The sequence below is a fragment of the Ranitomeya variabilis genome, chromosome 4, assembly GCF_051348905.1.
Source record: "Ranitomeya variabilis isolate aRanVar5 chromosome 4, aRanVar5.hap1, whole genome shotgun sequence".
Classification (NCBI taxonomy): domain Eukaryota; kingdom Metazoa; phylum Chordata; class Amphibia; order Anura; family Dendrobatidae; genus Ranitomeya; species Ranitomeya variabilis.
Genome location: NC_135235.1, coordinates 282892584 through 282909810, shown reverse-complemented (window position 1 = coordinate 282909810; position 17227 = coordinate 282892584). Strand labels below are relative to the sequence as shown.

The 17227-nt window shown below is 47.7% G+C and overlaps 9 pseudogenes; all 9 read right to left on the bottom strand.

The window, feature by feature from the left end:
- Positions 1-847: 847 nt before the first annotated feature.
- Positions 848-1062, bottom strand: LOC143771225 (U2 spliceosomal RNA; annotated as a pseudogene).
- A 1227-nt stretch (positions 1063-2289) lies between these two features.
- LOC143771231 (U2 spliceosomal RNA) lies at positions 2290-2504 on the bottom strand (annotated as a pseudogene).
- Positions 2505-3666: 1162 nt separating this feature from the next.
- Positions 3667-3875, bottom strand: LOC143771192 (U2 spliceosomal RNA; annotated as a pseudogene).
- Positions 3876-5112: 1237 nt separating this feature from the next.
- Positions 5113-5327, bottom strand: LOC143771251 (U2 spliceosomal RNA; annotated as a pseudogene).
- Positions 5328-6493: 1166 nt separating this feature from the next.
- On the bottom strand, positions 6494-6708 carry LOC143771257 (U2 spliceosomal RNA; annotated as a pseudogene).
- A 1223-nt stretch (positions 6709-7931) lies between these two features.
- On the bottom strand, positions 7932-8149 carry LOC143771201 (U2 spliceosomal RNA; annotated as a pseudogene).
- Positions 8150-9380: 1231 nt separating this feature from the next.
- Positions 9381-9592, bottom strand: LOC143771193 (U2 spliceosomal RNA; annotated as a pseudogene).
- A 1223-nt stretch (positions 9593-10815) lies between these two features.
- On the bottom strand, positions 10816-11030 carry LOC143771202 (U2 spliceosomal RNA; annotated as a pseudogene).
- A 1235-nt stretch (positions 11031-12265) lies between these two features.
- On the bottom strand, positions 12266-12477 carry LOC143771186 (U2 spliceosomal RNA; annotated as a pseudogene).
- Positions 12478-17227: the final 4750 nt, after the last annotated feature.

The window sequence follows — 17227 nt, the reverse complement described above, 5'->3', positions numbered from 1 at the left end:
CTGCCTATCTACCACCATACTGCTTGCCGCTGCTCCGGCAGCAGACTGAAGATGACTGCCACCGCGCTGCTTTTTATAGGCCAAGGACCCATTGTGACACGTGAGGGTTGCAGCCCATTGTGACATGTGGAACGACCATGGTCAAGGGCCAATTGTGACACGTGAGGGTTCCAGCCCATTGTGACACGTGGAACGACCATGGCCAAGGGCCAATTGTGACACGTGAGGGTTCCGTGAACAGATTCTATCTAATGCAGGCAGCACACCTGGTTGCTAGAAAGCATTAGAATACTCACACAGGTGGAGATAGGCAGCGTATTCGAGATCAGCACGGACACGATTTTTCCTTTTTTTAAATACATATACACCAAATTTAAAAGTCAGTGGTCCACAAGAGGGAAACAAGGTTTTACAAAAGAATTCATGCGGTCACAAATGTGGTATGTATGGCAGAACTACTCATTGGATACTTCAATTTAAACGCCAAGTACTGACAGCAGGGGGGCCTAACTTTGTAGATGGATGGCACAGTATATATGCAACACAGTAACAAAGGCCTAATACAGGCCTACATCTTAACACACCTGATGCAACCAGTAAAGACAAATTGATTGATTGATTGATTGATTGATTGCATATTGAATGCAATATAATGCTTGACATACATAGGTGAAAGCAAGGCAAGGCACACACACAAAATGTTGCAAATGGTCAAGCGAAAGAGAGAAAAATGCTACACTTGGCATCTGAAATGTGCTTCTTTGACCCTGAAAAGAATTCACATCGTGGGTTAAAACACAACTTGCGCTGATTTCAATTCAATCTGTTTTTGGAAACCGGATCAGAGAAGGAGTGCACTGTTCCCGGAGATACTGCCATAACGGGTCAATGCGTGAGTGGACAGAGCAAGCTTTTTTCCCATCTCCCTGTTCTAAAAATCCATTTAATATATGGTCCCCAATTATGAGACGTATCAGATATTAAACTGATAACAACAGATACTACAATTGATCTTGGGCGGCGGCGACGACGACGATCATAGCCAAAACGCCAAGAAGCGATAACCAAAAATGGTTTTGTACTTGTGCTGCCTTGAGGCCTAACACTGATCCTTCATCATAGCCAGAAGGCCAAGAAGCAATAACCAGAACTCGTTTTGCACTTGTGCCACACCATGGCCTAACACTGATACCCTTTAGGGAGATGGAGCAAAAGATTGCCCTGAGGAGGACATTTTAGCAAACCGGACGCCTTGACAATGGCCGTACTGCTGTTTGTTCAGGCTGTGAGCCCCTCGTTTTTAATCTGCATAACCCCACCTATTGTAACCCTCCTACCCCTCTTTGTTCCTATGTGCCCTCAGGAGGAGGTGTGCGACAGGGAAATTCCAAAAACAAACAAGCGAACAGCTGTCTTCCCTTGGCTCTCCAGATGCTGGGTATAGACCCTGCTGCCTATCTACCACCATGCTGCTTGCCGCTGCTCCGGCAGCAGACTGAAGATGACTGCCACCGCGCTGCTTTTTATAGGCCAAGGACCCATTGTGACACGTGAGGGTTGCAGCCCATTGTGACATGTGGAACGACCATGGCCAAGGGCCAATTGTGACACGTGAGGGTTCCAGCCCATTGTGACACGTGGAACGACCATGGCCAAGGGCCAATTGTGACACGTGAGGGTTCCGTGAACAGATTCTATCTAATGCAGGCAGCACACCTGGTTGCTAGAAAGCATTAGAATACTCACACAGGTGGAGATAGGCAGCGTATTCGAGATCAGCACGGACACGATTTTTCCTTTTTTTAAATACATATACACCAAATTTAAAAGTCAGTGGTCCACAAGAGGGAAACAAGGTTTTACAAAAGAATTCATGCGGTCACAAATGTGGTATGTATGGCAGAACTACTCATTGGATACTTCAATTTAAACGCCAAGTACTGACAGCAGGGGGGCCTAACTTTGTAGATGGATGGCACAGTATATATGCAACACAGTAACAAAGGCCTAATACAGGCCTACATCTTAACACACCTGATGCAACCAGTAAAGACAAATTGATTGATTGATTGATTGCATATTGAATGCAATATAATGCTTGACATACATAGGTGAAAGCAAGGCAAGGCACACACACAAAATGTTGCAAATGGTCAAGCGAAAGAGAGAAAAATGCTACACTTGGCATCTGAAATGTGCTTCTTTGACCCTGAAAAGAATTCACATTGTGGGTTAAAACACAACTTGCGCTGATTTCAATTCAATCTGTTTTTGGAAACCGGATCAGAGAAGGAGTGCACTGTTCCCGGAGATACTGCCATAACGGGTCAATGCGTCAGTGGACAGAGCAAGCTCTTTTCCCATCTTCCTGTTCTAAAAATCCATTTAATATATGGTCCCCAAAAAGGAGACGTATCAGATATTAAACTGATAACAACAGATACTACAATTGATCTTGGGCCGCGGCGACGACAACGATCATAGTCAAAACGCCAAGAAACGATAACCAAAAATGGTTTTGTACTTGTGCCGCCTTGAGGCCTAACACTGATCCTTCATCATAGCCAGAAGGCCAAGAAGCAATAACCAGAACTCGTTTTGCACTTGTGCCGCACCAAGGCCTAACACTGATACCCTTTAGGGAGATGGAGCAAAAGATTGCCCTGAGGAGGACATTTTAGCAAACCGGACGCCTTCACAATGGCCGTTCTGCTGTTTGTTCAGGCTGTGAGCCCCTCGTTTTTAATCTGCATAACCCCACCTATTGTAACCCTCCTACCCCTCTTTGTTCCTATGTGCCCTCAGGAGGAGGTGTGCGAGAGGGAAATTCCAAAAACAAACAAGCGAACAGCTGTCTTCCCTTGGCTCTCCAGATGCTGGGTATAGACCCTGCTGCCTATCTACCACCATGCTGCTTGCCGCTGCTCCGGCAGCAGACTGAAGATGACTGCCACCACGCTGCTTTTTATAGGCCAAGGACCCATTGTGACACGTGAGGGTTCCAGCCCATTCTGACACGTGGAACGACCATGGCCAAGGGCCAATTGTGACACGTGAGGGTTCCGTGAACAGATTCTATCTAATGCAGGCAGCGCACCTGGTTGCTAGAAAGCATTAGAATACTCACACAGGTGGAGATAGGCAGCGTATTCGAGATCAGCACGGACACGATTTTTCCTTTTTTTAAATACATATACACCAAATTTAAAAGTCAGTGGTCCACAAGAGGGAAACAAGGTTTTACAAAAGAATTCATGCGGTCACAAATGTGGTATGTATGGCAGAACTACTCATTGGATACTTCAATTTAAACGCCAAGTACTGACAGCAGGGGGGCCTAACTTTGTAGTTGGATGGCACAGTATATATGCAACACAGTAACAAAGGCCTAATACAGGCCTACATCTTAACACACCTGATGCAACCAGTAAAGACAAATTGATTGATTGATTGCATATTGAATGCAATATAATGCTTGACATACATAGGTGAAAGCAAGGCAAGGCACACACACAAAATGTTGCAAATGGTCAAGCGAAAGAGAGAAAAATGCTACACTTGGCATCTGAAATGTGCTTCTTTGACCCTGAAAAGAATTCACATTGTGGGTTAAAACACAACTTGCGCTGATTTCAATTCAATCTGTTTTTGGAAACCGGATCAGAGAAGGAGTGCACTGTTCCCGGAGATACTGCCATAACGGGTCAATGCGTGAGTGGACAGAGCAAGCTCTTTTCCCATCTTCCTGTTCTAAAAATCCATTTAATATATGGTCCCCAAAAAGGAGACGTATCAGATATTAAACTGATAACAACAGATACTACAATTGATCTTGGGAAGCGGCGACGATCATAGCCAAAACGCCAAGAAGCGATAACCAAAAATGGTTTTGTACTTGTGCCGCCTTGAGGCCTAACACTGATCCTTCATCATAGCCAGAAGGCCAAGAAGCAATAACCAGAACTCGTTTTGCACTTGTGCCGCACCAAGGCCTAACACTGATACCCTTTAGGGAGATGGAGCAAAAGATTGCCCTGAGGAGGACATTTTAGCAAACCGGACGCCTTGACAATGGCCGTTCTGCTGTTTGTTCAGGCTGTGAGCCCCTCATTTTTAATCTGCATAACCCCACCTATTGTAACCCTCCTACCCCTCTTTGTTCCTATGTGCCCTCAGGAGGAGGTGTGCGAGAGGGAAATTCCAAAAACAAACAAGCGAACAGCTGTCTTCCCTTGGCTCTCCAGATGCTGGGTATAGACCCTGCTGCCTATCTACCACCATGCTGCTTGCCGCTGCTCCGGCAGCAGACTGAAGATGACTGCCACCGCGCTGCTTTTTATAGGCCAAGGACCCATTGTGACACGTGAGGGTTCCAGCCCATTGTGACACGTGGAACGACCATGGCCAAGGGCCAATTGTGACACGTGAGGGTTCCAGCCCATTGTGACACGTGGAACGACCATGGCCAAGGGCCAATTGTGACACGTGAGGGTTCCGTGAACAGATTCTATCTAATGAAGGCAGCGTACCTGGTTGCTAGAAAGCATTAGAATAATCACAAAAGTGGAGATAGGCAGCGTATTCGAGATCAGCACGGACACGATTTTTCCTTTTTTTAAATACATATACACCAAATTTAAAAGTAAGTGGTCCACAAGAGGGAAACAAGGTTTTACAAAAGAATTCATGCGGTCACAAATGTGGTATGTATGGCAGAACTACTCATTGGATACTTCAATTTAAACGCCAAGTACTGACAGCAGGGGGGCCTAAATTTGTAGATGGATGGCACAGTATATATGCAACACAGTAACAAAGGCCTAATACAGGCCTATCTTACCACACCTGATGCAACCAGTAAAGACAAATTGATTGATTGATTGATTGATTGATTGATTGCATATTGAATGCAATATAATGCTTGACATACATAGGTGAAAGCAAGGCAAGGCACACACACAAAATGTTGCAAATGGTCAAGCGAAAGAGAGAAAAATGCTACACTTGGCATCTGAAATGTGCTTCTTTGACCCTGAAAAGAATTCACATCGTGGGTTAAAACACAACTTGCGCTGATTTCAATTCAATCTGTTTTTGGAAACCGGATCAGAGAAGGAGTGCACTGTTCCCAGAGATACTGCCATAACGGGTCAATGCGTGAGTGGACAGAGCAAGCTCTTTTCCCATCTCCCTGTTCTAAAAATCCATTTAATATATGGTCCCCAATTATGAGACGTATCAGATATTAAACTGATAACAACAGATACTACAATTGATCTTGGGCCGCGGCGACGACGACGATCATAGCCAAAACGCCAAGAAACGATAACCAAAAATGGTTTTGTACTTGTGCCGCCTTGAGGCCTAACACTGATCCTTCATCATAGCCAGAAGGCCAAGAAGCAATAACCAGAACTCGTTTTGCACTTGTGCCGCACCAAGGCCTAACACTGATACCCTTTAGGGAGATGGAGCAAAAGATTGCCCTGAGGAGGACATTTTAGCAAACCGGACGCCTTCACAATGGCCGTTCTGCTGTTTGTTCAGGCTGTGAGCCCCTCGTTTTTAATCTGCATAACCCCACCTATTGTAACCCTCCTACCCCTCTTTGTTCCTATGTGCCCTCAGGAGGAGGTGTGCGAGAGGGAAATTCCAAAAACAAACAAGCGAACAGCTGTCTTCCCTTGGCTCTCCAGATGCTGGGTATAGACCCTGCTGCCTATCTACCACCATGCTGCTTGCCGCTGCTCCGGCAGCAGACTGAAGATGACTGCCACCACGCTGCTTTTTATAGGCCAAGGACCCATTGTGACACGTGAGGGTTCCAGCCCATTCTGACACGTGGAACGACCATGGCCAAGGGCCAATTGTGACACGTGAGGGTTCCGTGAACAGATTCTATCTAATGCAGGCAGCGCACCTGGTTGCTAGAAAGCATTAGAATACTCACACAGGTGGAGATAGGCAGCGTATTCGAGATCAGCACGGACACGATTTTTCCTTTTTTTAAATACATATACACCAAATTTAAAAGTCAGTGGTCCACAAGAGGGAAACAAGGTTTTACAAAAGAATTCATGCGGTCACAAATGTGGTATGTATGGCAGAACTACTCATTGGATACTTCAATTTAAACGCCAAGTACTGACAGCAGGGGGGCCTAACTTTGTAGTTGGATGGCACAGTATATATGCAACACAGTAGCAAAGGCCTAATACAGGCCTACATCTTAACACACCTGATGCAACCAGTAAAGACAAATTGATTGATTGATTGATTGCATATTGAATGCAATATAATGCTTGACATACATAGGTGAAAGCAAGGCAAGGCACACACACAAAATGTTGCAAATGGTCAAGCGAAAGCGAGAAAAATGCTACACTTGGCATCTGAAATGTGCTTCTTTGACCCTGAAAAGAATTCACATTGTGGGTTAAAACACAACTTGCGCTGATTTCAATTCAATCTGTTTTTGGAAACCGGATCAGAGAAGGAGTGCACTGTTCCCGGAGATACTGCCATAACGGGTCAATGTGTGAGTGGACAGAGCAAGCTCTTTTCCCATCTCCCTGTTCTAAAAATCCATTTATTATATGGTCCCCAATTAGGAGACGTATCAGATATTAAATTGATAACAACAGATACTACAATTGATCTTGGGCGGCGGCGACGACGACGATCATAGCCAAAACGCCAAGAAGCGATAACCAAAAATGGTTTTGTACTTGTGCCGCCTTGAGGCCTAACACTGATCCTTCATCATAGCCAGAAGGCCAAGAAGCAATAACCAGAACTCGTTTTGCACTTGTGCCACACCAAGGCCTAACACTGATACCCTTTAGGGAGATGGAGCAAAAGATTGCCCTGAGGAGGACATTTTAGCAAACCGGACGCCTTGACAATGGCCGTTCTGCTGTTTGTTCAGGCTGTGAGCCCCTCATTTTTAATCTGCATAACCCCACCTATTGTAACCCTCCTATCCCTCTTTGTTCCTATGTGCCCTCAGGAGGAGGTGTGCGAGAGGGAAATTCCAAAAACAAACAAGCGAACAGCTGTCTTCCCTTGGCTCTCCAGATGCTGGGTATAGACCCTGCTGCCTATCTACCACCATGCTGCTTGCCGCTGCTCCGGCAGCAGACTGAAGATGACTGCCACCGCGCTGCTTTTTATAGGCCAAGGACCCATTGTGACACATGAGGGTTCCAGCCCATTGTGACACGTGGAACGACCATGGCCAAGGGCCAATTGTGACACGTGAGGGTTCCAGCCCATTGTGACACGTGGAACGACCATGGCCAAGGGCCAATTGTGACACGTGAGGGTTCCGTGAACAGATTCTATCTAATGCAGGCAGCGCACCTGGTTGCTAGAAAGCATTAGAATACTCACACAAGTGGAGATAGGCAGCGTATTCGAGATCAGCACGGACACGATTTTTCCTTTTTTTAAATACATATACACCAAATTTAAAAGTCAGTGGTCCACAAGAGGGAAACAAGGTTTTACAAAAGAATTCATGCGGTCACAAATGTGGTATGTATGGCAGAACTACTCATTGGATACTTCAATTTAAACGCCAAGTACTGACAGCAGGGGGGCCTAACTTTGTAGATGGATGGCACAGTATATATGCAACACAGTAACAAAGGCCTAATACAGGCCTACATCTTAACACACCTGATGCAACCAGTAAAGACAAATTGATTGATTGATTGCATATTGAATGCAATATAATGCTTGACATACATAGGTGAAAGCAAGGCAAGGCACACACACAAAATGTTGCAAATGGTCAAGCGAAAGAGAGAAAAATGCTACACTTGGCATCTGAAATGTGCTTCTTTGACCCTGAAAAGAATTCACATTGTGGGTTAAAACACAACTTGCGCTGATTTCAATTCAATCTGTTTTTGGAAACCGGATCAGAGAAGGAGTGCACTGTTCCCGGAGATACTGCCATAACGGGTCAATGCGTGAGTGGACAGAGCAAGCTCTTTTCCCATCTTCCTGTTCTAAAAATCCATTTAATATATGGTCCCCAATAAGGAGACGTATCAGATATTAAACTGATAACAACAGATACTACAATTGATCTTGGGCGGCGGCGGCGACGACGACGATCATAGCCAAAACGCCAAGAAACGATAACCAAAAATGGTTTTGTACTTGTGCCGCCTTGAGGCCTAACACTGATCCTTCATCATAGCCAGAAGGCCAAGAAGCAATAACCAGAACTCGTTTTGCACTTGTGCCGCACCAAGGCCTAACTCTGATACCCTTTAGGGAGATGGAGCAAAAGATTGCCCTGAGGAGGACATTTTAGCAAACCGGACGCCTTGACAATGGCCGTTCTGCTGTTTGTTCAGGCTGTGAGCCCCTCGTTTTTAATCTGCATAACCCCACCTATTGTAACCCTCCTACCCCTCTTTGTTCCTATGTGCCCTCAGGAGGAGGTGTGCGAGAGGGAAATTCCAAAAACAAACAAGCGAACAGCTGTCTTCCCTTGGCTCTCCAGATGCTGGGTATAGACCCTGCTACCTATCTACCACCATGCTGCTTGCCGCTGCTCCGGCAGCAGACTGAAGATGACTGCCACCGCGCTGCTTTTTATAGGCCAAGGACCCATTGTGACACGTGAGGGTTCCAGCCCATTGTGACACGTGGAACGACCATGGCCAAGGGCCAATTGTGACACGTGAGGGTTCCAGCCCATTGTGACACGTGGAACGACCATGGCCAAGGGCCAATTGTGACACGTGAGGGTTCCGTGAACAGATTCTATCTAATGCAGGCAGCGCACCTGGTTGCTAGAAAGCATTAGAATACTCACACAAGTGGAGATAGGCAGCGTATTCGAGATCAGCACGGACACGATTTTTCCTTTTTTTAAATACATATACACCAAATTTAAAAGTCAGTGGTCCACAAGAGGGAAACAAGGTTTTACAAAAGAATTCATGCGGTCACAAATGTGGTATGTATGGCAGAACTACTCATTGGATACTTCAATTTAAACGCCAAGTACTGACAGCAGGGGGGCCTAACTTTGTAGATGGATGGCACAGTATATATGCAACACAGTAACAAAGGCCTAATACAGGCCTACATCTTAACACACCTGATGCAACCAGTAAAGACAAATTGATTGATTGATTGATTGATTGCATATTGAATGCAATATAATGCTTGACATACATAGGTGAAAGCAAGGCAAGGCACACACACAAAATGTTGCAAATGGTCAAGCGAAAGAGAGAAAAATGCTACACTTGCATTCTGAAATGTGCTTCTTTGACCCTGAAAAGAATTCACATTGTGGGTTAAAACACAACTTGCACTGATTTCAATTCAATCTGTTTTTGGAAACCGGATCAGAGAAGGAGTGCACTGTTCCCGGAGATACTGCCATAACGGGTCAATGCGTGAGTGGACAGAGCAAGCTCTTTTCCCATCTTCCTGTTCTAAAAATCCATTTAATATATGGTCCCCAATAAGGAGACGTATCAGATATTAAACTGATAACAACAGATACTACAATTGATCTTGGGCAGCGGCGACGACGATCATAGCCAAAACGCCAAGAAGCGATAACCAAAAATGGTTTTGCACTTGTGCCGCCTTGAGGCCTAACACTGATCCTTCATCATAGCCAGAAGGCCAAGAAGCAATAACCAGAACTCGTTTTGCACTTGTGCCGCACCAAGGCCTAACACTGATACCCTTTAGGGAGATGGAGCAAAAGATTGCCCTGAGGAGGACATTTTAGCAAACCGGACGCCTTGACAATGGCCGTTCTGCTGTTTGTTCAGGCTGTGAGCCCCTCATTTTTAATCTGCATAACCCCACCTATTGTAACCCTCCTACCCCTCTTTGTTCCTATGTGCCCTCAGGAGGAGGTGTGCGAGAGGGAAATTCCAAAAACAAACAAGCGAACAGCTGTCTTCCCTTGGCTCTCCAGATGCTGGGTATAGACCCTGCTGCCTATCTACCACCATGCTGCTTGCCGCTGCTCCGGCAGCAGACTGAATATGACTGCCACCGCGCTGCTTTTTATAGGCCAAGGACCCATTGTGACACGTGAGGGTTCCAGCCCATTGAGACACGTGGAACGACCATGGCCAAGGGCCAATTGTGACACGTGAGGGTTCCAGCCCATTGTGACACGTGGAACGACCATGGCCAAGGGCCAATTGTGACACGTGAGGGTTCCGTGAACAGATTCTATCTAATGCAGGCAGCGCACCTGGTTGCTAGAAAGCATTAGAATACTCACACAAGTGGAGATAGGCAGCGTATTCGAGATCAGCACGGACACGATTTTTCCTTTTTTTAAATACATATACACCAAATTTAAAAGTCAGTGGTCCACAAGAGGGAAACAAGGTTTTACAAAAGAATTCATGCGGTCACAAATGTGGTATGTATGGCAGAACTACTCATTGGATACTTCAATTTAAACGCCAAGTACTGACAGCAGGGGGGCCTAACTTTGTAGATGGATGGCACAGTATATATGCAACACAGTAACAAAGGCCTAATACAGGCCTACATCTTAACACACCTGATGCAACCAGTAAAGACAAATTGATTGATTGATTGCATATTGAATGCAATATAATGCTTGACATACATAGGTGAAAGCAAGGCAAGGCACACACACAAAATGTTGCAAATGGTCAAGCGAAAGAGAGAAAAATGCTACACTTGGCATCTGAAATGTGCTTCTTTGACCCTGAAAAGAATTCACATTGTGGGTTAAAACACAACTTGCGCTGATTTCAATTCAATCTGTTTTTGGAAACCGGATCAGAGAAGGAGTGCACTGTTCCCGGAGATACTGCCATAACGGGTCAATGCGTGAGTGGACAGAGCAAGCTCTTTTCCCATCTTCCTGTTCTAAAAATCCATTTAATATATGGTCCCCAATAAGGAGACGTATCAGATATTAAACTGATAACAACAGATACTACAATTGATCTTGGGCGGCGGCGAAGACGACGATCATAGCCAAAATGCCAAGAAGCGATAACCAAAAATGGTTTTGTACTTGTGCCGCCTTGAGGCGTAATACTGATCCTTCATCATAGCCAGAAGGCCAAGAAGCAATAACCAGAACTCGTTTTGCACTTGTGCCGCACCAAGGCCTAACACTGATACCCTTTAGGGAGATGGAGCAAAAGATTGCCCTGAGGAGGACATTTTAGCAAACCGGACGCCTTCACAATGGCCGTTCTGCTGTTTGTTCAGGCTGTGAGCCCCTCGTTTTTAATCTGCATAACCCCACCTATTGTAACCCTCCTACCCCTCTTTGTTCCTATGTGCCCTCAGGAGGAGGTGTGCGAGAGGGAAATTCCGAAAACAAACAAGCGAACAGCTGTCTTCCCTTGGCTCTCCAGATGCTGGGTATAGACCCTGCTGCCTATCTACCACCATGCTGCTTGCCGCTGCTCCGGCATCAGACTGAAGATGACTGCCACCGCGCTGCTTTTTATAGGCCAAGGACCCATTGTGACACGTGAGGGTTCCAGCCCATTGTGACACGTGGAACGACCATGGCCAAGGGCCAATTGTGACACGTGAGGGTTCCAGCCCATTGTGACACGTGGAACGACCATGGCCAAGGGCCAATTGTGACACGTGAGGGTTCCGTGAACAGATTCTATCTAATGCAGGCAGCGCACCTGGTTGCTAGAAAGCATTAGAATACTCACACAAGTGGAGATAGGCAGCGTATTCGAGAGCAGCACGGACACGATTTTTCCTTTTTTTAAATACATATACACCAAATTTAAAAGTCAGTGGTCCACAAGAGGGAAACAAGGTTTTACAAAAGAATTCATGCGGTCACAAATGTGGTATGTATGGCAGAACTACTCATTGGATACTTCAATTTAAACGCCAAGTACTGACAGCAGGGGGGCCTAACTTTGTAGATGGATGGTACAGTATATATGCAACACAGTAACAAAGGCCTAATACAGGCCTACATCTTAACACACCTGATGCAACCAGTAAAGACAAATTGATTGATTGATTGATTGATTGATTGCATATTGAATGCAATATAATGCTTGACATACATAGGTGAAAGCAAGGCAAGGCACACACACAAAATGTTGCAAATGGTCAAGCGAAAGCGAGAAATATGCTACACTTGGCATCTGAAATGTGCTTCTTTGACCCTGAAAAGAATTCACATCGTAGGTTAAAACACAACTTGCGCTGATTTCAATTCAATCTGTTTTTGGAAACCGGATCAGAGAAGGAGTGCACTGTTCCCGGAGATACTGCAATAACGGGTCAATGCGTGAGTGGACAGAGCAAGCTCTTTTCCCATCTCCCTGTTCTAAAAATCCATTTAATACATGGTCCCCAATAAGGAGACGTATCAGATATTAAACTGATAACAACAGATACTACAATTGATCTTGGGCGGCGGCGACGACGATCATAGCCAAAACGCCAAGAAGCGATAACCAAAAATGGTTTTGTACTTGTGCCACCTTGAGGCCTAATACTGATCCTTCATCATAGCCAGAAGGCCAAGAAGCAATAACCAGAACTCGTTTTGCACTTGTGCTGCACCAAGGCCTAACACTGATACCCTTTAGGGAGATGGAGCAAAAGATTGCCCTGAGGAGGACATTTTAGCAAACCGGACGCCTTCACAATGGCCGTTCTGCTGTTTGTTCAGGCTGTGAGCCCCTCGTTTTTAATCTGCATAACCCCACCTATTGTAACCCTCCTACCCCTCTTTGTTCCTATGTGCCCTCAGGAGGAGGTGTGCGAGAGGGAAATTCCAAAAACAAACAAGCGAACAGCTGTCTTCCCTTGGCTCTCCAGATGCTGGGTATAGACCCTGCTGCCTATCTACCACCATGCTGCTTGCCGCTGCTCCGGCAGCAGACTGAAGATGACTGCCACAGCGCTGCTTTTTATAGGCCAAGGACCCATTGTGACACGTGAGGGTTCCAGCCCATTGTGACACGTGGAACGACCATGGCCAAGGGCCAATTGTGACACGTGAGGGTTCCAGCCCATTGTGACACGTGGAACGACCATGGCCAAGGGCCAATTGTGACACGTGAGGGCAGGGCTGCCACTAGAAATTTCGGGGCCCCATACTGGCAAAATTTTCGGGGCCCCCTTGAGACTCCGCCCAGGCTCCACCCCAGCCCCGCCTCCACGCTCCACCCCTCTAACTGTCCACAGTCCCACCGCTCTCTCTTGGAAAAACTCCACTTCTCACCAATCCCACATTGAGGGTACATGTCCACCTTCAGGATGGCCGGCGGTTGCGTCGGAGCGGCAAACCTGCTTGGGGCTAAGCCCCGCCCCCTACTGAGACGCGATGATGCCGGATGTGTTCATTGCACACATTCGGGATCATCGCACTCCACACATAGGGCCCTGTGTTATAGCTTGCGGCGGCGCAGCTGCCGGGAGGAACACGGACATGCTGCGATCTTAAAAGACGTGCCGCATGTCCGGAGTCGCAGGGCCGCTGGGTGTGTGTTACCACGCATAGTGGAGACGGGATTTCATAAAATCCCCTTCACTATGCTGGAACATCTGGACGCTGCGTGTTTGACGCTGTGGCCCCACGCAGCGTCAAACACGCAGCGTTTACTTAACGTGGACACATACCCTAACAGTTCCCATCACCAGATCACACATATAGCCGGCAGCTTTTGTTTTGGCCAAAAGATTTTGTAAGCCGCCACCATAACACGGTAGACTCTTTTGGTGAGGCCCTACTCTGCTGTAACCTATTAAATATTTGTTAAAATATGCAAAACAATTTAGGTATATTTTTATTTATTTTTCAATTTTTAAAATGACCAATAATATCACATAAAAAGAACAAATACCGCTACACCATGACCAGATGACATATTACCACCACAGTGATCGAATAATATCACATACAAAGAACAAATACCGCTACACCATGACCAGATGACATATTACCACCACAGTGATCGAATAATATCACATACAAAGAACAAATACCGCTACACCATGACCAGATGACATATTACCACCACAGTGATCGAATAATATCACATACAAAGAACAAATACCGCTACACCATGACCAGACCGCATATTACCACCACAGTGATCGAATAATATCACATACAAGGGACAAATACCGCAACACCATGTCCAGACCACATATTACCACCACATAGTGACTGAATACTACAATTCTGATCAGTAATAAAAAAAAGCACCACACTATCACCATAAGTGCCATTATACACAGGAGATCTGAACTTAGTATGCAGTGTCTGTGTACAGATAATACAGTGATCACTAGTGAAATTATACACAGGAGCTCTGTATATAGTATACAGTGTATAGTGTCAGTGTATAGGTAACACTGACTTACCAGTGACGTCTCTAGGTGAAGTCCTTCATCTTTCATCCAGCACAGACCGCCATCATGTCTTCCAGCCAGGACTCGTCTCTGCAGGAAATAACAGAGTTTTCTCGAGCTCCGCTTGTAGAACACATTACTTAATTTTTCCCAACTTCTACATTACACCGCATAAAGAAAAAGAGGCGACATAGTGTCACTCTACACAGTAACAGGACCGCCCCCTCATTTAAAACAGTGTCCTCAAAAAATAAATACATCACTGCAGTAATAATATCCCTTAATTAGTCCCTATGGTAATAATATTCCCCATCCTGGCCCCCGTGCGTCTCATTTCTGGCGTCAGCCATATGTTCTCCCATCCTGCCCTCATGAGTATCCTTTCTGCACCATATGATCTCCCCATCCTGCCCCATGATCCTGCACAATCTGTCTCCAATTCTGCCCCCAGTGTCTCCAATCATGCCCCATCTGTCTCTAATCATGCCCCATCTGTCTCCAGTCATGCCCCCATGTCTTTCATCATACCCCATATCTCCATTCTGCCCCTGTGTCCAGCATCATTCATAGCCCCTGTGTCCAGCATCTCTGCCCCTGTGTCCAGCATCTCTGCCCCTGTGTCCAGCATCTCTGCCCCTGTGTCCAGCATCTCTGCCCCTGTGTCCAGCATCTCTGCCCCTGTGTCCAGCATCTCTGCCCCGTGTCCAGCATCTCTGCCCCTTTGTCCAGCATCTCTGCCCCTTTGTCCAGCATATTGCCCCTTTGTCCAGCATACTGCCCCTGTGTCCAGCATTCTGCCCCCTGTGTCCAGCATTCTGCCCCGTGTCCAGCATACTGCCCCCTGTGTCCAGCATCTCTGCCCCTTTGTCCAGCATACTGCCCCTGTGTCCAGCATTCTGCCCCGTGTCCAGCATACTGCCCCTTTGTCCAGCATACTGCCCGTGTCCAGCATTCTGCCCCGTGTCCAGCATCTCTGCCCCTTTGTCCAGCATACTGCCCCTGTGTCCAGCATCTCTGCCCCTTTGTCCAGCATACTGCCCCTGTGTCCAGCATTCTGCCCCCTGTGTCCAGCATTCTGCCCTCTGTGTCCAGCATTCTGCCCCATGTGTCCAGCATTCTGCCCCTGTGTCCAGCATTCTGCCCCCTGTGTCCAGCATTCTGCCCCGTGTCCAGCATACTGCCCCTTTGTCCAGCATACTGCCCCCTGTGTCCAGCATACTGCCCCCTTTGTCCAGCATACTGCCCCTTTGTCCAGCATACTGCCCCCTGTGTCCAGCATCTCTGCCCCTGTGTCCAGCATACTGCCCCTGTGTCCAGCATACTGCCCCTTTGTCCAGCATACTGCCCCTTTGTCCAGCATACTGCCCCTTTGTCCAACATACTGCCCCCTGTGTCCAGCATCTCTGCCCCTTTGTCCAGCATCTCTGCCCCTTTGTCCAGCATACTGCCCCTTTGTCCAGCATACTGCCCCTTTGTCCAGCATACTGCCCCTTTGTCCAGCATACTGCCCCTTTGTCCAGCATACTGCCCCTTTGTCCAGCATACTGCCCCCTGTGTCCAGCATTTTGCCCCCTGTGTCCAGCATTCTGCCCCCTGTGTCCAGCATTCTGCCCCCTGTGTCCAGCATACTGCCCCTTTGTCCAGCATTCTGCCCCGTGTCCAGCATTCTGCCCCCTGTGTCCAGCATTCTGCCCCCTGTGTCCAGCATACTGCCCCTTTGTCCAGCATACTGCTGTGTCCAGCATTCTGCCCCTTTGTCCAGCATTCTGCCCCGTGTCCAGCATTCTGCCCCCTGTGTCCAGCATTCTGCCCCCTGTGTCCAGCATTCTGCCCCCTGTGTCCAGCATTCTGCCCCCTGTGTCCAGCATTCTGCCCCCTATGTCCAGCATACTGCCCGTGTCCAGCATTCTGCCCGTGTCCAGCATTCTGCCCTCTGTGTCCAGCATTCTGCCCCGTGTCCAGCATTCTGCCCCATGTCCAGCATCTCAGCCCCCTGTGTCCAGCATCTCTGCCCCCTGTGTCCAGCATCTCTGCCCCCTGTGTCCAGCATCTCTGCCCCCTGTGTCCAGCATCTCTGCCCCGTGTCCAGCATCTCTGCCCCCTGTGTCCAGCATCTCTGCCCCCTGTGTCCAGCATCTCTGCCCCGTGTCCAGCATCTCTGCCCCCTGTGTCCAGCATCTCTGCCCCCTTTGTCCTGCATACTGCCCCCTGTGTCCAGCATCACTGCCCCTTTGTCCAGCATACTGCCCCTTTGTCCAGCATACTGCCCCCTGTGTCCAGCATCTCTGCCCCTGTGTCCAGCATACTGCCCCTTTGTCCAGCATACTGCCCCTTTGTCCAGCATACTGCCCCTTTGTCCAACATACTGCCCCTGTGTCCAGCATTCTGCCCCCTGTGTCCAGCATCTCTGCCACTTTTTCCAGCATCTCTGCCCCTTTGTCCAGCATACTGCCCCTTTGTCCAGCATACTGCCCCTTTGTCCAGCATACTGCCCCCTGTGTCCAGCATTCTGTCCCCTGTGTCCAGCATTCTGCCCCCTGTGTCCAGCATTCTGCCCCCTGTGTCCAGCATACTGCCCCTTTGTCCAGCATTCTGCCCCGTGTCCAGCATTCTGCCTCCTGTGTCCAGCATTCTGCCCCCTGTGTCCAGCATACTGCCCCTTTGTCCAGCATACTGCCGTGTCCAGCATTCTGCCCCTTTGTCCAGCATTCTGCCCCGTGTCCAGCATTCTGCCCCCTGTGTCCAGCATTCTGCCCCCCGTGTCCAGCATTCTGCCCCCTGTGTCCAGCATACTCCCCGTGTCCAGCATTCTGCCCCGTTTCCAGCATTCTGCCCCGTTTCC